Source organism: Zalophus californianus, chromosome 9 (genome assembly GCF_009762305.2).
Source record: "Zalophus californianus isolate mZalCal1 chromosome 9, mZalCal1.pri.v2, whole genome shotgun sequence".
NCBI lineage: Eukaryota > Metazoa > Chordata > Mammalia > Carnivora > Otariidae > Zalophus > Zalophus californianus.
This window is the reverse complement of record NC_045603.1, coordinates 100844723-100864693: the sequence shown is the minus strand read 5'-3', so window position 1 is coordinate 100864693 and position 19971 is coordinate 100844723. Positions and strand designations below refer to the sequence as shown.

Here is a 19971-nt window from a genome sequence, read left to right as displayed (position 1 = left end):
CAACAACAAAAAAACACCCCACTTAGTCTTCATTTTTTAATTCAAATCAATGTGTGTTAACATATGTCCTCGTGACAAACATTCTACATTCTACATTCTAATTCTAAGATGATAGAGAGAGAGAAAGAGAGAGTGAGAGAGTTTGAAATCTTACCATGAATTTGTCATTTATCACCTGGATGAAGTAATGCACCACCACCTTGACTATTTCCTATCTTTACTCACTTTATTTTTATGGAATTTGCATGATGGCAGTATTTTCTTTGACAATCATTGGGGTATGGATGAGGAGATTCATTATACAAAAAAAAAAAATCCCATTTGCTAGCTCACTGTGCAATAAATCTGAATTCAACATACCTTCCAAATGAGACAAAGTGCCCCATTTCTAATGCCATGCTTTGCCCTTAACAGAAATAGGTATAAGATGGAAAGACACAAAGCTTTAGAGATTTATGTTGTCTTCCTTAATATTTTCAGTTGCCCCTTGATGCCATGGAGGTTTTTATACTCGGCCCAATGCACCATAGTCAGTTTTGGGATGAATAAAAGTTATTATTTTTTTTCTTTTTTATGAAGTGAGCAAAGGACTATTGAGAAAGAACAGGCAAGACCAGAGAACCAGCCAATGCAGGTGTGTTGTTAAGCAGATCAACTTTAGGGAAGGGTTGAAAAGGAATTGAGGATCCGGAAATTGATTCCCTTAAGTTAATTCATGCCTGAATATCCTTTGGAAAGTCTTCCTGTCTCCTCAGGCACACTCACACTCCAGTTGATAAACCATTATCTTCCCTTCTTGCCACCCACACAGATGCAGGTGTATGGAGACCCAGAATGTTATCTGAACCTAAACACTTTCTTGCCCATCATTTCAGCACTGTTTGAGCCCTAACCAATGAACATATCTAGTTGGGTAACCAGTGCTGAATTTATACTTAGTGCAATGGTGAGGTACTAAGAAAGAGAAGCCAAATGGCTTCAGGAAGCAATAGTTCATGACAAGAGGCCAGAGAGCCGTAGATGAAGCAAGCACACCACACATGAAAGGTGCTTTAGAATATGGCAAAAATATTTACACTTCTTATTGAAAGGGAGGTAGGAGACTGCTAGAGGGGTTGAAGGAACTGGAAATAAGGGATCTCAAAGACTGGGGAGATATCAGGAAGAGTTGCATTCGTTTCAGGGATTCAGAAATAAGCACAAATGAATTTTGATAGGGTAGGAAAGGCCAATGGACTAATACCTTTTAAAAATGTCCACAGCTATCCCTTGGTAAATAAAAATGCTTGCCATTCTTTCCTATTCATAGGTAATATTTTGTTTTTGAGCAAGACTTCTAAATTCAATGATAGGACAGAGAGAGGGAGAGATACAGGGATAGAGAGAAAGATGGAGAGAGAGAGAACAAAGAAAAAAGAAAAGAAGAGAGGCATGGGGGAATGAAAGAAGGAAGGAAGGAAGGAAGACAACCAATTGGCCATCTTCTTAGAATTTCAGCTCAATTTCTAGACTGGTGGTAGTCAGATATATTAATTTATACTAAAGTGTTAATGGCTTATACCAGGTATACCCTTCAGGTCAAAGTCCCCTTCCAGTTCAAAGGCTCTGTGAAATGTTACATACATTAAGGAATCAAAATTAAAGAAAAAAGAAATAATAAAAAAGGAAGATTAGAATAAAGCACTGGGGGGAGACTACTGGTCCTCCTCACTCAGGCAATCCAATCAGGAAACTCTATGCAGTAGCAATAACTTATTAAGTACACCAATGGGTCCATTAGATACCATCTGCCAGTAGATGGCGGTCTTCATATTAACTGACTTCACCAGACAGGCCCTCCTTTCTACAAGATTATATTTGTAGGGTTGGTTAGCTTAATGCCTAGGTGCAGTAGGAAGCTACCTGCACATTGTGAATTGGAGAGCCCTGGGTAAAATCTCCACCTGCTCAAAATTAACTTCTTCACTGACCCTGCCATTTATGTCTAAAATTCAAATGTATCCAACCCTTGGGGTCAGGGGGGTGGGCATGGCAGGCAGGGAGGGGAACTGAAGTTAGTCATTAACACTTTAGCAGGAACTAATATGGTATTTTAACTCAGGAAAGAAAAGACCTTGAAAAAGTATTTTAAAGGACTGGTAAGTTCTAAAAAGAGGATCTGCACAGCTTTGGTTAGTTGTTTAGGTAAGATATTCTATGTTGTAAGCTGGAGTAGCATGTAGGCACCTGAGTTATAGCCTTAAAAAAAAAAAAAAGGTTGGAAGAAAATAAATGGTAGATTGGAGCAGATCAATTTTGCCTGAGATCAGACCTGGTCTCCCCATACTGTTTCCTTTAGCGCCCATCTCACAATGGTAGACTGAGACCCCGAAGTTTTGCTGAAAAGTCCATAAAGCTTCTCATACCTTGGCTGTGTCCAGAGACTAGATAATTCCTTGTCACTCTACTCTGTTGCCCGTGGTCCTGGATTCATTTGGACCAGCACTTTTTCATCTCTAGGATGGCCCGAGAAGTGAGGGGACATAGACAAAGAGGGATTATTCAAAGAGGGGCCAAGACAGTGGGACACTTGAAACTGGTACAGTCCCTGCCCCATGGCACACTGGAGAAGACAGGACCTAGTCAACAAGATTCTGTCTTCAAAGACATCAATGGCTGTCATGTGAAATGTGTCAGACACGTTCTGTGCAAGCCCGCAGGTAGAACCAGATGGGTAGAGAAACGGATCACAATGCGATGTAAGGAAAATTTCACCTTCTGTGATGATGATTATATAATAATAGTAGTCCTAATCATAATAACTCCCAAGTGTTGATCCATCACGGTGAAAAACTCATTGTGTTTCGCATGCCTGATCTCATTTAATAATTACAGCATTTCTGTGAAGTAGGTGTTATTACAATCACCATTTATGGAGGAGGAAACAAAGGTAGAGAGGAGTTAAGTAACATGCTAAGGGTGAACACTTAACCACTGGTGAGGCCCCTCCTTCCTTAGATTGAACGGACTGCCCTGAGAGGCAGCAAGTGCCCCCCTACAGCGGCATTGAAGCAGAGGTGGGGGACATTGGGCAGGAATGCTGTCAAGGAGACACATTAGATTCAAGGATCTTAAATGCCTTCCCAACCCTAAGGGCATTATGGGTCATTCAGTCATTCGCAAACATGCGTAGAGTGCAGGCAGGTTGCTAGGCACTATGAGAGATCATGTTACCAAAAGGAAGAGGGGAAGAAGGGAGTTGAGGAGAGGGAGGGGATAGAGGAGAACCTTCTAAGCAGTTAAACAATTGACTTTTTTTTTTTTTTTAGTACAATTGTGAGAGCTATGATCTCATAGAAGTGGAGAAGTGCTATATAATGGGGAATATGATCTAGGCTAAGCAATCAAGGGAGGTGACATTTAAGCTGTGACATATAAGCTGAGTAAGAGATACTCAGCAAAGTAGGGAACAAGGAGGGGAGAGAGTTTCAGGCAGAGGGAACAGCTTATACCAAAGTCCCAGGGCAGAAAGACCTTTGTTCTCTTGAGGCTCAGAAAGGCCAGGGTGGCTGGAGTCAGAGTGGGAAGGAGGAGCGGGTCTGAAGTCATGTGGCAAAGTAAGCTGGAGGGACCATATGGTGCAAGCAATTATGAGCCACGTTGAGACTTTGTCCTTAGATAAGGGGGTGAGGAGCAGGGTGAGGGAGTTATGGGATTTCGAGCAGGGGAGAAAAATGAAGAGTTCTGTGTTTTCAAAGGCTACCGTAATTGCTTTGTGGACGTTGGAATGGAGGGGACGGAGAGAAGACGCCAGGAGACCAGTGAGGAGGTTGGCATAGGAATTGGAAATGGCCCTCTCGCCCAGTGGTTCACAAGGCACCACCCACCCACACCCACTGGTGTGCATCTTCCTGAAGGACAAGGAAACCCAGGAGGGGAAGACGGAAGATAGGCTTGGGACCTACTGTAGGTCTCCACCAGCCCAACCCACCAGCAGCTGTCCCTGCTGGTCAACACGCTTGGTGAGGTTTTCAAATCTGCATTCAGCAATTCCCAGTGTTGAGCAGGGCATGCCTGGGGGTGCCTGGGGGCTCTTGCGCACCCTTCCATAATCAAGGACAGCTGTCTTGAGCTGTAGCCCCAAGTGTCCACCTCCCACACTGCCCATTGCTATTGGTTCCTCCCCCACCACCCAGAGGAAGGTGTGGGAAGTTCGGGCTGAAGATAAAGAATTCCAGGCAGCAGCTAGGGAGTCAAAGAGAAGGAAAATTCATTCTGCGAAGAAAAGTCCCAAATCAGACAATTATTCTAAATGCACAAAAGAGTTAAGAATGGATGCATATTTCATGCAGATTTGGCAAATGATGGTACCAACAAGCCACGTGTTGGGAAGAACAAAGGGATCTGAATGAGGTCTATTGCTGATTTCTCCCCCAACTTACTGGGTGGCCTTGGATAAGACTTTTGACCTTTCTCTCTCTGTTTCCTCACTCTCAGACAGAGATAATAGTATTTGTCACTTTTATCTTTCAAGGATGCTGTAAACCTCAAGCTCACAAGGAAAGTGTTCTGAAAGTTAAAATCTTGATACAGAAGTGAGGCAGTGGTTTGTTAGGACTGAAAATCAGTTGGCAGGCTTGGGAAAGAGCCAGGCTTTGCTCCAGCTGCCCATGATGTCATTTAGTGCTTTTCACTGGAAATCAAGACTTCATGTTCTAGTACATCTTAGGGTCTACAGTGCCCCCACCAGAAGCGCTTTTCTCCCACTGGCCGCACCCTTGTCCCTGTTCCCTCAAGCCCCCAGATTCTTAAGACTGTGAGCTGAGACCCTGCCGAAGTATCTTCAGTCAAGTTACAGAGCAGCTTTCCCTCTTCTCTGCTGAAGTCAGTTAAGAAATCCTTCAAACTCAGTCCGTGACCACCATAGCCAGTGTTCCAGTGAAGTTTAAGCGGGAGAGGTCTTGAAAATAGGACAGTGAGTGCAGTACACGTTTTCATTTTGATTTGACTTCTCTAGAAATGATAGAAACCTGACTTCGTTGCTGAAAGCAGCACCCTGTTGTCCCCTGCCCCTTCACCATGGGCACAAGCCCCTGTTGCATTTCTTCAAACATGTACCATGTCTAAACTGTTCCATCCATCTGCTCATTGTCTGCTTCTCCACTAAAAAGAAAGCTCCTGAAGTTGATAACCCAAGTCTGTCTTATTCAATATATTCAATACTAAGACTATGTCTGGCACATAGTAAGTTCAATCAGTAAATTTTTGATTGAACGAATGAATGGATGTTGATTTTTTTTTAATTTGTATATTGCCTGTTATCTGTCTTCACCCACCAGAATAGGTCTGTCAGGATATCCTCAACACCTAAAACCCCAAGCACTTGAAAAGCATTCTATGAAGGAAGGAAGGAAGAAGGAAGGAAGGAAGGAAGGAAGGAAGGAAGGAAGGAAGGTAGGAAGGAAGGAAGGAAGGAAGGAAGGAAGGAAGGAAGGAAGGAAGGAAGGAAAGGAAGGAAGGAAGGAAGGAAAGGAAGGAATGCCAGAAATGAATATAGGCTGAGGAGTCCAGAAAGAATTCCTGGAAGAAAGGGAATCTGAGCTGGTCTTAGAAGGGTTAGTCGAGTTTGGATATATCATCATCATGTTAATCTCATTGTTCTGTGAGATCTGATATTGACAACAATGAATTAACATTATCAGAGGGCTTGTGCGGGGGGGTATTGTTTGGGGCACCTTATCACCATGTTTTATATCCCAGAGAACATATTTGGACCAGCTTATAAGCCAACCTGAAATAATTTTCTGCATTAAAAAAAAACCGGGTTTGACACATTCTTGTCGTGGAAGTCAACCATTGTTCCAGTGATGCTCTGAGCAGCTGCAGACCAGAGGAAGCCAGAGGAAGCTCCTCCCGCCTGCTGATTAAGCAGCTGGTGGGCTAACAGAGACCACCCCAGGCCGTGCAGCTATCAGCAGCTGCTTGAGTGGATGGGAATTCTACTGTCCATCAAGTCCAACAGACGACAACAGAGCAAGTGGACTCAGCCACTGGTATGACCTGTGTATGTCAGCCCTAACGTGGAGGAAGCTTCTGAGCCCCTAAAGGTCAACCAGTTAGCGTGGTTCAGACAAGAACTCTTCGGAGTTGCAGCAAGAACTGTGCGCCTGCCGTCAGGTCTAGGAGGGCCACCCCACCTGCTGGCCTGGGGAGGTCTATCGGCGTGACTTTGCTACAAACTTGTTTCCATACTTGCTTCAGCCCCTTGCGAGGCTGCAAAGTCATACTTCTAGATCCATCGCAGATTGGAGGTGAAGGGAGTCAGAGAGATTATTTGGGCCAAACCCCGTGTCTAAGGGATGAGCCACTCATTTGATGGAGTCTAGAGGGTCATTGTGGTGCCCCAGGCCACACAGCCAGCTGATGGCCGCTGAAGAGTCAAGCCTCTTAACCCAAGGGCCACTGCTCTTGTGTCATTTTTGGACTAAAGAGGTTTCTGCAGTATTATTATTAGTGGTTCTGTTGCTTTCTCTTTTTTCAAACACCAGTCGTCAGTATGTTATTAACAACACATGAATAATGTTATCAAGCAAGTCTATGTCAGACTTAGGGCTAAGGGTTTTATTTAAAGTTAACATTAACACTCATGATAATATGCTTTCGTTTATTCAGAAAGATGGAAGTTTCAGGGTGAAAGAATATCTACTGAGTGAACTAACTACCTTGTAGAAATTATAATCGTGCTATAATTTAAAATGTAATTAATGGGGGCGCCTGGGTGGCTCAGTCGTTAAGCGTCTGCCTTTGGCTCGGGTCGTGATCCCAGGGTCCTGGGATCGAGCCCCGCATCGGGCTCCCTGCTCCGCGGGAAGCCTGCTTCTCCCTCTCCCACTCCCCCTGCTTGTGTTCCCTCTCTCGCTGTCTCTCTCTCACTGTCAAATAAATAAATAAATAAATCTTTAAAAAATAAAAAAATAAAATAAAATGTAATTAATGACTGTCAACACGAAAAACAAACCAGACACAATGGAATTCTTCTTGGGAGGTAGCATGATAGAATAGAAGATTCTCGGGCTTTGGAAGCAGACGACTTGCATTCTAATCTAGATTCTAGACTCCACTGTCTTCTAAATGGATGACCTCAGGCATGTTGCTTAACCACTCTGAGTTTTGGGTCCCTCGTCTTTCAATCGAGGATAATCAAGCAGATGCCATATGCTTTTTACCATGTGACCCTACTGCCCTGGCCACAAAAACTTCCATCAGTGATGGCCTTTTGCTGTCTTCTGTAGAATGTAGGCTGCGAGTCTCACCAATGGGAATGTCCAGATGGGAGAGTCGCTAGGCTCTCAGAGCTCCTGACGGGACATGAGAATGGGAGATACTCTTCGAGGATCCAGAGAGTGACATGATCCAGAAGCCTAGAGATAGAGAGAGGGAGGCATAGAAGCCATTAGTAAACAGAAACATCATGGCCCAGAAAAGAAGAATGGAATGAGGATCAGTCATGTGGTGGCAGTGCTGATGATAACTAGGTTAAGGGGGTCCAGAGGCACTTGCAAAGAGAAAGCAGTAATGGAGGCCATGAGGCAGGAAAAGCCACAGATAAGCAGGCCATGAGGAAGATGGGAAGGGAATGGGGGCGCCTGGGTGGCTCAGTCGGTTAAGCGTCTCCCTCTGGCTCAGGTCATGATCCCAGGGTCCTGGGATTGAGTCCCGTGTCAGGCTCCCTGCTCAGCGGGAAGCCTGCTTCTCCCTCTCCCTCTGCCTGCCGTTCCTCCTGCTTGAGCTCATTCTCTCTCTCTCTCTCTCTCTCTTTCGCAGTCAAATAAATAAATAAAATCTTAAAAAAAAAACAAAACAATGGGAAGGGAATGAATCACAGCCATGCACAGCAGTGGGAGAGGTGGGCCAGCACATGCGGAAGAGGGGCCTCCACAGAGGGACATTTCCCGAGTTGCTCTAGGGTCCCTTCAGCTGCTGGGGCCTCCATGGCCTCCTCAGGCAGCTGTGGCCCCACCAACCTCAGCATAGTCTGGCGGCTGCTTTTTAACACAAGTTGCGGGTATCTTGTAGAGACAGAGAAAAAAAAAATAAAATGTGGCCTTTCCCCTCAGGGAGTGCTTCATGTCCTTCTCGTAAAAGCAGAGCTAATTCAGAACACACAAAATCAAGGCTGGTAGCTAAACCCACAGGTTTCGTAACTGAGCCAAAATGGACTTCACTCCTAGCTCTGTCATGTGCTGATGGTGCAAGATGGGGAGAAGTGTGCAACCCCTGCAGGGCTCCCCATGTTCCTCTGCAGCATGGGGCTGGGCAGCTTCCATCAATGGGCATTTCCTCCATGAGAGCCCCATCCCGACCCTACTGTCTTACTTCCCTGCCTTCAGCCTGTGGTCCTGCTGGGACGCCGCTCGCCTCTGCTCTGGGAGACGTGGGGAAAGCTGAGGGAGAGAAGATCGGAAATACAGGTCAAGAAAGGCTGCCCCCAGTTATCACAGGGGAGGAGGACCCAGAGCCCAACAGCGTCCACAGAGACTCACAGCAGTACCCCCCCACCAGCCCCACCCGGGGACACATTGGCACCGGGTCACCGAAAGCCACGCCTTGCCCGCCCTGGCACCGGGCCTCTGTGAGGAGCCTCTCCATGCTGGAGAAGGACCGAGGGACAGGGACGGACGCTCCAGCTGCAGGCAAGTTCCTAGAAAGTCCACTGAAATGGATGTCATTCCTTTGCTGTGAGTAATCAGCCCAACAAAGCCCACTGGTATTTCCGAGTCCGTTCCCAGTGCCCAGAGCCGGGCCCCGCCGCACAGCCGCCGCAAGGAGTGGAATGCAGCTCGCCAGCACTCTGTCCTGGATTTCGCCTTCAGGAAAGGCTCCTGGCCCGGAAGTGGAGAGGCACCCTGAAGGTCACTCCCATCCATGCCCGGCCTTTGGGCCTGAGTATTTTAAGACATGGGTGTTTGGAGACCCCCTTTAGGCCATCCGATTATGGGGTCCGGGGTGGGGACAGGAAAATGATTGTCCTCATCTCCTTGATCTTCCACTGGAAGGGGCTTCAGGAGAGAGCGGGGCAGAGAAAGGGCAGCTCGGCCTCACAGAGGGGTCTCTGTCCCCCACAACATCCCCCCCAACATTTCTCCTTCCTCCTCCTTCTTTGGTGTCCTGGACAGGCCCTCCCTGCATTCCTCCATTTCCAGGCCACTTATCAGAAGTCCGTGGCTGCCACCATCCCTGGCTGTGCCCAGCTGCAGAGCCGCCCCGAATTCTCTGAGGGGTGGCAGCAGGGGCTCCCCTAACTGAGAGCCCCGGGGGCCCGAGGGCCCAAGGAGGTGGCATCCCCCTGACTTTTGCCTTAGCTCATTCAGTAGTCACAGCGGCCCCACCCGGAGGTGTTATTACCCATCTTTACCACCGAGGAAACTGAGGCACAGCAAAATTAAATGGCTAGCTCAAGCCCCCACAGCCTGTCTTTCCACTGCCTGGACAAACCGCCTGCAAACTCCAGGCCGATTTTAAAAAGACAGCAGCTCTGAGGGCTCCCTGTTCTTCAACCAACCCCCATCCAAAATGAAAGAATGGTACCCACACAGGCCACAAGCCACAGCTCACTGCCCTGCAGCCCCAGCAGGGAAACTCTAAAGTGTCCTCTCCCAAATGGTGCCGCTTGTCTCTCAGCAGAATTTTCAGGCAGGCATTAACGCTTGCCGGAGCCAGCTCCTGGGCAGGAGCATTTCTTCTGCATGCACAGCCTGCTGCAACTTCCCAGCTTCCCCAGGGTGTGAGCAATAGCCCTGGAGGGAGCTGGGAGAGGGGAACGGGGTCCAGGGGTCAGTGCCCCTCAAACCTGGCATCCTTGTAAACATCCTGATCATTTTGGATTTACCAGCTCAGAAAAGAAGATTCTTGTAAGCACACAGTTGCCTGTGGTCAGGGGGATGATCTCAAACCGCTTCTAGTTCCTGGGCCAGCAGCCAGCTGCCTTGGATGGTCAGAAGGTGAAATTTGAATGCTGGTGAATGGGGGAGCGGAAGTTCAGCAAGGCTGAGTTAAGCCCATTCATGAAAAAGATCTAGTCTCACTTCCTTATTGCCAGGAGTTGTGTGTGGAGGGTGTGTGTGCACACTGCTGTCTCACTTCTTCCCCACCCTACCCCTTCCTCCCTCCTCCCTCCCTTCCCCCTTCCTTCCTTCCTTCCTTCCTTCCTTCCTTCCTTCCTTCCTTCCTTCCTTCCTCTTTCTCTCTCCCTCTCTTTCCCTCTCCCTTCCTCTTTCCTTTCTCTCTCTCTCTCTCTCTTTCTTTCTTTCCTCTCTCCACAAATATCTAAAGTTCATCCTCAGGAAACTGCCAAAGAATGTGTAACTGGTCTGTGGTTTGCTGAAAAAAAGAAAGAAAGGAAGAAAGAGAAAAGAAAGAGTCATAGGAAGGCAATACCCTCTCCCTCCCTAAAAACTCCTCTCTCTTATGCACACACACACACACACACACACACACGCACACGTGCGTGCATGCCCATGGCATTCAGTAGCACAAGTGTGAAAGGTTAAGAGTCAGATATGCAGTCTGCCCTCCGGTTCCCAGGTCCTACTGCACCTCCACACACACACCCCCCCCAGCCCTGCTCTTCTCCGTCCCAGTCCCTGTGGCTTGAGATGGTTGAGTCAGCCCTGGATGGAAGGCCAGCACCGTCAGCGGTGCAACAGGAGGGTGCTCAAGGCTGACCCATGGGAACTTTTCTAAGGTTTAACTCAAGACTTTCCCTTTGGGGAGAAATTCACTATTATTGAGTTAGGCCCCACATCAGCAGGTCACATGGCACCTCTGGCAGGCCGTGCCCACCGCTAGTGGTATGATTTCTAAGCTTTCAGAAGGCCACTGTGGAGCTGTGAAACCTGAGGCCAGTTAACCTCCAGGAACATCAGTCTCCCTATCTGTAAAATGGGGTGATGACCGTTGTGCCGTCCTCATGGAACACCAGTGCAGGGGTTGAGGTAATATACACAGGGAGCTTACCAGCACGGTGTGTGAGGGACGGGGGATGCTGTGTTGTTGCCAAACACCCGTGAGACAGGGAGCTCGCTATTCCTCGAGGCTACCTGTTCCCTTTTCCAGTCCCACCGTAAAGACAGCACCGACTTTGCTGGGCCTTTTGTGTCTTCGGAGACACGAAGGTGCCTCCTTTATCTTGAGAAATAGAAACTGGCATGACAACCCAGAAAATATACCTGCCCAGCTCAGCTTGACCCACTCCCTGACTCGCTGGAGGCTCACAGCCATTCCCATGAGAAAGAAGATAAAGGAGATGCAGGAGATGAAGCCAAAGTGCCCGAAATGATTAATTGGCGCAGGGAGATTTTAAGTGCCCACCAGCTTTTCATTGTTTCTCTCCGCCTTGAGCCAAGAAGTGCTTACTGGGCACCCACAATGATTTCGGAGTAATCTGGGAGGAGGTGCACCTGTCCCCACAGCGGAGGCCGCCTCCATGGCTGCAGCGGGTGGAAGAACACTTAGGTACTTTCCCCGCCTGTAAGCGACATCCCCTGTGCGGCTGGTGCCCCATGAAATCTCATCCTTGCTGATCCTGCACATTGGTAAGGCAGTGTCGTGACAGTCACTATTCAGGGAGTCCTCCCGAGGAGGGAACAAAGTCATCTGGAGAGGTAATACCTTTCTCTCCATTTTACAGACCAGAAAACTGAGGTGCAGAGAGATCCTGGTGGTGGTTGGAAGCTGCCGTGATTCTCCAAGCTGCTGGGCCTGCCGCGCAGGTGGTTTCCCCAACAGGTGCAGATGGCACAGGGTGCTGTTTTTATTCCCTCCTGTCCCCACTTATTCTTCACTGAGCTGGGCAGGAGCTCCCAACCACCCCACAAGTCCCCTCCAGGAAATGGGCCACCCCACACCCCCATCCTTGGTGTGATCTGACCCTAGGTTTGGCCACACAATTAACATCATTGAGTGCTTCCTAGAACCCCAGGGGGCAGACACTCCAAGCCTACAGACCCCCAGGGGCTGGGGGGGGGAGAAGGAGGGGTTCCCAACTAAGGGATCTCTCTCAGCGCCTTCATTTCCTTCCCCCGTCCTCCCCTCCCCCCTGTCCCCAAGCCACCCATTGATAGTGAAAGAGAGGAAACATCTGCTCTGGGTTCAGCTCCTCTGCCCTCGGGTCAGGGCAACTCATAGGAAGAGATGGTTGGAGGGATTGCAACCTTGAAATAAACCAACGGCTGAGTTGCAGTGCGCCCCCGCCCTGTATCCTCTCCCCCCACCGTCACCCTCCCAGCAACAAACCCCCCCTCTGACCCCGCCCCTGCCACCACCCAGCACACAGCTGCTGCCACCACTTCCAGAAACCAGAGACATGGAGCCAGGGTGGGACGTCACTAGACACTCTTCCAAAACCCCCTAAATATGGTCTTCCTCCAAAGGTCTTCTTCGTTCCCCTCCGCCCTCTCTAATCACACTGACCGATCTCTTGTGGATCATTCACTCTGTGCCAGCCACTGACACGAATGATTTTATTTCATCATCGTAATGGCCCTTCTTACAGATGCCAGAGCGAAAGCACAGAAAGGTGCAGTCACTGGACCAATGTCACACAGCTGTGAAGGGGCAGAGTTCAGATGCAAACCCTACCGGACTCCAAAGCTTCTGTTTTCAGCCTCTACACCAAGCTGTCTCACGAGTGCCCCCAAATCCTTTTTTTTCCTCCCACTAGACCCAACAGTATTCAGGCACCAACCATCATCTTGAAACAACTGGTATTCGGCTGCCATCCTTTGGAATGCTCCACTGGCTCGTTTCATTCATGTTCGAAGTGAGGACTCGAAATCTACCATGTGGTCAGCATGTGCTCCGTATTGAGGAAGAACAAAATACTTTAAACACCATTCCTAACTTCCACGAGCTGTGTGGCTGTTGGGGAGCAATGATAAATGGAGTGGCGCGGAAACTAAATGCTCCCAGACCTCCGGGGAGGCGTGGGTAGGGGGGCTACCTGGTTAGCTCAGGCCTGTTCTCTCCCTCCTGTCTCCCGGTTCTCTTTGTGGCTTTGAAAAATAAATGCATGCTGAGCACCCAGGGTGAGGGGTGTGACGTGATGGTGCTTCAGAGATAGAGGAGGTCCCAGGCACTGTTTGGTGAGGTGTGGACCATCAGCAGCGCCCCCCCACCCCGGCCCCCGGATCACGCCTGGTGACCATCTAGAGCCAAAAGGAGGACAGTAGCAAATGTCTGGTGCCAGTTAAGGAGGCCGTAAATCCAAGAGACACTGGGGAAGGTGGGCAGTAGGCCACAGAAGTTGCGGTTTCTAAGCAGAGGGGACATTACAAGGGGATGTTGGGCCTTGTTGGGGGAGGGGGCCTGAGTAACCGGCAAGGGACTAGCCTTGATCCTGCAGGCCACGGAGTGCTCACGACTCCCACCGTGCGTCCTGAGGTGGTGTTTGGAAAAGCAGAGGGAGGTGGGGGGGGTCTTCATTGCTATGCTCTGGCCACAGCATTCCAGACACGGGTGTGCTGCTTCCGGGTGTGAGAGAAAGCAGCCAGGAAGACCTCTGGGGTTGGGCAGACCTGGCTTTGAAGCCCGGCTTCGCGGTGACCAGCAGTGTGAGCCCACGCAAGTTGTCTTAACCCTCTGAACCGTGGTTCGTTATCTATAGGATGACGATACTAATACATACTCCACAGTGTTGTGGTGAGAAGTCAGTGAAACATGTGCGTGAAGAATTTCACACGGTGCTTGACGTAGGCGAACATCCCTAGATTGGCAACGATTGTGTCCTCCTGTCTCAGTGTCTGGGTGACCGTGCCAGTTCATTCCTTGGTTGGAAAGCATGAAAATGTGACTGTTTATAGACTATCTCTCTGTTCTTAAGACAGTGCCTGGGAAAATGCCCCCATCTTCAGCAATACCATGCTGGTGGTGAGGTGGTCTCGCTCCAACAGGGAAGTCTCAAGCAGCTTGATCAATAACCAGCACTGCGCTAGAAACCTGCATAATGCTGGACACACACACACACACACACACACACACACACACACACACACACGACCTCAAAAAATAACTTATGTGATGCATGAATGAATCCCTTACATATGTGGAAAGAGAACATCTTTCAAGAGTGTACTGAGTGGATGGTACATACGTGAACAAACATGCAACATTTACCCACCTACTCTGCCCCCAGGAATTTGGAAATGGGGGGAATAAAACTCTCAGAGAGGAAAACCATGACGTGAACCTACATTGCATCAGAGCAGAGCTTGTGATTACCTTCAAAAGAGAATGATTCTTGAAGCATCCAGCCTTCACTGGAATGCTTTTAAAAATAGCTTTGCCATTCATAAATGGATATGTCCCTAAGTAATATATTGTTCCTTTCTTTAAAAATCAGGATGGGGCGCCTGGGTGGCTCAGTCGGTTAAGCCTCAGACTTCAGTTCAGGTCATGATCTCAGTCCTGGGATCAAGCCCCACGCCCCACGTCAGGCTCTGAGCTCTGCGGGGAGTCTGCTTCTCCCTCCCCCTCTGCCCCACCCCGCCCTCATTGTTTCTTTCAAATAAATAAGTAAAATCTTTTTTAAAAAATCAGGATAGCGGTGTCTGGCTGGCTCAGTTGGTTTAGTGTCTGCCATCAGCTCAGGTCATGATCCTAGACCCACATCAGGCTCCCTGCTCAGTGGAGAGCCTGCTTCTCCCTCTGCCCCTCACCCCACTCGTGCTCTCTCTTTCTCTCTCTCTCTCGTTCTATCTCAAATTAATTAATTAATTAATTAATTAATCTTTTTAAAAAATCAGGATATATGAGATATAATTTGCATGCAGTAAAATTCACCCTTTTTAGGTTTAGCATTCTATGAATTTTGATAAACCTCATGGTGTGTCCATTACCACAAGCCAAATGTAGACCACTTTTATCACCCCAAAAGTACCTTGTGTTCCTTTATGGACAGTTCCCTCCCCACCACCTAGGTCTTGGCAACTGCTGATTTGTTTTCTACTCTCATAATGTTGTCTTTTCCAGAATGTCACATAAAATGGAATCATAGAGGATGTAAACTTTGACTCTGGCTTTTCTTGCTTGGCAAAACACTTTTGAACATTATACCTATTGAGACCTCATTCCTTTTTACTGCTGAGTAGTATTCCAATGTATCACAGTTTGCTTTTCTATCCACCACTGATCAATGAGTGATGATCAATGATCAATGCAATATATATATATTGCAAATATTTTCCCTCAGTCTGTGACTTGTATTTTTATTATCCTAACAGTATCTTTCAAAGAACAGAAGTTTTTATTTTTGATGAAGTCCAATTTGTCAATTTTTTTTCTTTTATGGTGAATGCTCTTTGTGTCCTCTTTGCATAACCTAAAGTCACAAAAATTTTCTCCTGTTTTATTCTAGAAGTTTTAGGTTTAGGTGTATGATATATTTTGGGGTAGTTTTTATCTATGGTGTAGGGTATGAATCAAGGTTTATTCTATTTTTCGTATAGATGCCAACATGTTCCAAAACCACTTATTGAAAAGTCTATCCTTAAAAAAAAGAAAAGAAAAGAAAAGAAAAGTCTATCCTTTCTCACTGAATTGCCTTGGTACCTTTGTAAAAAATGAGTTCATCACCTCTGTGTGGGTCCATTTCTTGGCTCCATTTTGTTCCATGGATCTATGTCTCCATTCTATCCTAGACCCAACCTACAACGTCTTGATTGTTGTAACTTTATAGTAAACCTTGGAATTAGGATATTGCTCATTTTTTGATATTTATATAAATTGAATCAGACTGTATGTATTCTTCATTTTTTTTTACGACAATAATTTTGAGGTCCATCCATTAGATCCAACTAATCCCTTTAACTACTGTATAGTATTCCCTTGTGTGTGTATACCAGTTTTTATCATTCTATTCTTGGTTAACATATAGATCATTTATAGGTTTCAGCTACCCCAAACTATGTTTCTACGAACATTCTTGTACATGTCTAATAGTTTATGTGTATAAGAATCTCTCCAAGGTTTGAACTTATGAGTGGAATTGCTGGGTCCCTGAGCATATGAATTTTCATCTTTGCTAGATAAGACCAAGCTGTTATCCAAAGTGATTGGACTGGGGCGTCTGGGTGGCTCAGTCAATTAAGCGTCTGACTCTTGATTTCAGCTCAGGTCATGATCTTGGGGTCGTGGGATCAAGCCCTGTGTCAGGCTCTGCACTCAGCGGGGATTCCGCTTGAGATTCTCTCCCTCTCCCTCTGCCCCTCCTCCCCCTCTAAAATAAATAAGTCTTTAAACAACAACAACAACAACAAAGTAATTGGACCAGTTTTCACCCTCCACAGCAGTGCTTGAGAGTTTTCACTGTCCCGCATCTGCAACACATGGTATTGTCAGACTTTTTAACTTAAAATTGTACCTCACTATTAGTCAGGATATTAGTGAGGCTAAACATTCTTTCTCATACTTTTGACCACTCAGCTTTTCCTTTTCTATAAAATGCCTGTTTGTGGGGACGCCTGGGTGGCTCAGTTGGTTAAGTGTCTGCCTTCAGCTCAGGTCATGATCCCAGGGTCCTGGGAGGAAGTCCCGCATCGGACGCGGACGCTGACCCTGCTCAGCTCAGCGGGGAGCCTGCTTCTCCCTCTTCCTGCTGCTCCCCCTGCTTGTGCTCTCACTCTCTCCTCCTCTCTCTCTCTCTGACAAATAAATAAATAAAATCTTTAAAAGAATAATAAGTAATAAAATGCCTGTTTGTGTCTTTTGCTCATTTTTCTAACTTGTGTTTTTCTTAATATTTGATGAATTTCTTTATATACTCTGAATACTAATCTTTTTTGTTGTATAGGTATCATCTCTTACAGTGTGTACCTTTTTGTTTTTTGATGGCGATTTTTGATAATCAGAAGTTCTTCATTTTAACATGGTCAAAATTATCACCCTATTCTTTTTTGTCATTTTGCTTTTTGTACTTTGTTTATAAAGTATTTCCATATCCTAAATACATAAAATTGCCAGCATTTTCTTGTGGAAGATTTAACATTTTGATTTTCACATTTAAATTTTTAATTCACATGAAATGTATGTGCATTTCAGTGTAAAATACAGAAAATTTCATGTGGATAACCAATTATCCCAACACCATTTATTGGATAATTTATTACTTTCACACTGAATTTCAGTGGCAGTTCTGTGACATATAGGGTTTCTAAATATGTATGAATTTGTTTCTGGGCTTGGTCCCGTTCCATTGCCTGTCCCTTCATCAGTACCCAACTAAGTACCATCACTTCTTATAAGTCTTGATATCTAAAAGGATAAGTTCCTCACTTTGACTCTTCTGGAGTTTCTCAGCTATTATTAGTCTCTTGTGCTTCAAATGAGTTTTCGAATCAGGTGGCCACATCCCATGAGAAAGAAAAAATCGCCACCTATTGGGATTTTTATTGTAATTTCACTGAATCTAAAAATAAATCAAAAGGAGGAGAATCTACACTACACTACGCTATTGCATCTTCCTACCCAGAGCCATGGCTTGTCTCTTCATTTTACTTGGGTATTATAAATGAAGTTTAATAACTTTTCATATTTTTCCTCATAAAAGTCTTGCACATCTGTTAAATATATTCCTGAGTATCTTGTTTTTTGTTGCTCCGTGTTATCTTTTTTAAATTAAATTTCCTGGGTTTTGATGGTGCATAAACATCAACTCTTATATAGCAATCTTTTATCTGGCAACTTTGATAAACTTTACTATTCATCCTAGTAATTTGTCTGAAGGACAATTTAGGTTTTCTCTGTAAACTGTCATATAATCTGCAAATATGACAGTTTTGTTTCTCTCCTTTCCATTCTTTATAACTTTCATTTCTTTTTCTCTCATATTGGACTGGCTAGGACTCATAACAACATTGAATAAAAGTAATGAGAAAATAGCCTTGGCTTTTTGCTGAACCCAAAAGGAAATTTTTAAATATTTTATTATTATTATGTGTGTGTGTGTGTGTGTGCACGCACACGCGTGCGCTCACAAGCTCACACATCCTTGAGTGTGCTAAAAAATGCACCTTATCAGGTTAAGGAAGTCACCTTTGATTCCTAGTTAGGCAAGGACTAGGACTTTTATCATAAAGCAAATATTGAATGTAATCAAACACTTTCTGTCTCTATTGAGATGCTCATATGGTTTTTCTTCTTTTAATGAGCTGTAATGTAGCAAACTAAATTTAGTGATTTTTCTAAATCTAGAGAACTAAATTAAATTTGCATTCCTGAAATGAATCCAACTTGATCATAACCTTTTATCTGTTTTCTATGTGACTTGTGTCAATATGATAATGCTGTGTTTAGGATTTTTATATCTATGTTCACAGTGAAATGGTTCTGTGACTTTTTTTCTCTGACAACTATGTTTCATTTTGGTATCAAGATTATATTGGCCTCATAGAATATCTTAAGAAATAAATGTTTCCTTTTCTTCTGCTCTATAGAAGGATTAAAATAATATTGGAATTATCTTTTTCTCTATTGCTTGGCATGCTCATAAAAAATCATCTGGGACTTATATTTTCTATGTAAAAATATTGTTAACTACTCATTACCCAGATTTAATGGTTTTCAATTTTCTCTTGAGTCCATTTTGGCAATTAATATTTTGCCAGTAATTTGTCCTTTTCATTTAAGTTTTCAAATTTATTGCCAATAAATGACTTAGAATAGTTTCTCATATTTTCATTCATGCTGCATCAGTAGTAAATTAGATTCCAAGGGCTGCTATAACAAAAGACCCGAAACTGGGTGGCCTAAAACAACAGAAATTTATTATTTCAAATGTAATAAGACTAGAAACCGGAAATCAAGGGATTACCAGAATTGATTTCTTCTGAGGGCTCTGAAGGAGAATCTGTTTTGTGCCTCTCTTCTAGTTTCTAATGATGGTTAGCAATTTGGGACATTCCTTGACTTGCAGACACATCACTCCAATCTCTGCCTTCATCTTTATGTGGTGCTCCTCTCTATGTCTGTGTCTCTTCCCTTCTTGTAAGGACACCAATCATAGTGGATTAGAGCCCACTCTAATGACTGCATCTTAACTTAAATTACAGCTGTAAAGACCCTATTTCCTAACAAAGTTATATTCCTGGGTACTGGGGGCTAAACATATTTTTGGGGGTACACAGTTCAACCCATAGCAAGTAGTCAAATCTTTCTCATTTCTAATGTTGCTGTTTGTGCTTTTTCTCTTTATTTCTTAGTCATTCTTGCTGGCAGTTCTCAATTTAATCAATCTTTTTAAAAAAGCATCTTTAAGCTTTGTTAATCCTATTTTATCTTTTTATTTGTTTTGTTGATTCTATTCTTTATTAATTGTCCCTTCTACTTTTTATTTTTATTTTTTTTAAAGATTTTATTTATTTATTTGAGAGAGATAGAATGAGAGATAGAGAGCACAAGAGGGAAGAGGGTCAGAGGGAGAAGCAGACTCCCCGCCGAGCAGGGAGCCCGATGTGGGCCTCGATCCCGGGACTCCAGGATCATGACCTGAGCCGAAGGCAGTTGCTTAACCAACTGAGCCACCCAGGCGCCCTGTCCCTTCTACTTTTTAAAAGATTATTCTTTTATATTTTTTTACTTTTTATTTATTTTTTAGTTTTTATTTATTTATTTGAGAGAGAGAGCACGAGAGAGCACAAGCGGAGGGGAAGGGGCAGAGGGAGAGGGAGAAGCAGGCTCCCCACTGAGCAGGGAGCCTGATGTGGGGCTCAATCCCAGGACCCTGATGTCATGACCAGAGCCAAAGGCTACTGATCCACGCATGCTCCTTTTTAATTTTTTTTTAATTTGGATGTTTACCTTGTTGCTATTCAGACTTTCTTCTTTCCTAGTATATAAGCATATGAGCTGTATATTTTCCTCTAACCAATTTCTAACCACCTTTAACTGCTGTTTTAAGTTTATTCCCTACATTTTAATATGCAATATTATCCTTATCAA

At 45.2% G+C, this 19971-nt stretch overlaps 1 long non-coding RNA gene across 1 annotated transcript; it reads left to right on the top strand.

The window, feature by feature from the left end:
* The first annotated feature begins 8644 nt into the window (after nt 1–8644).
* On the top strand, nt 8645–13049 carry LOC113923127. Its single transcript, XR_003520183.1, has 3 exons — nt 8645–8717; nt 11669–11766; nt 12701–13049. It is a non-coding gene; the product is annotated as an uncharacterized LOC113923127 (long non-coding RNA).
* The last annotated feature ends 6922 nt before the right edge of the window (nt 13050–19971 follow it).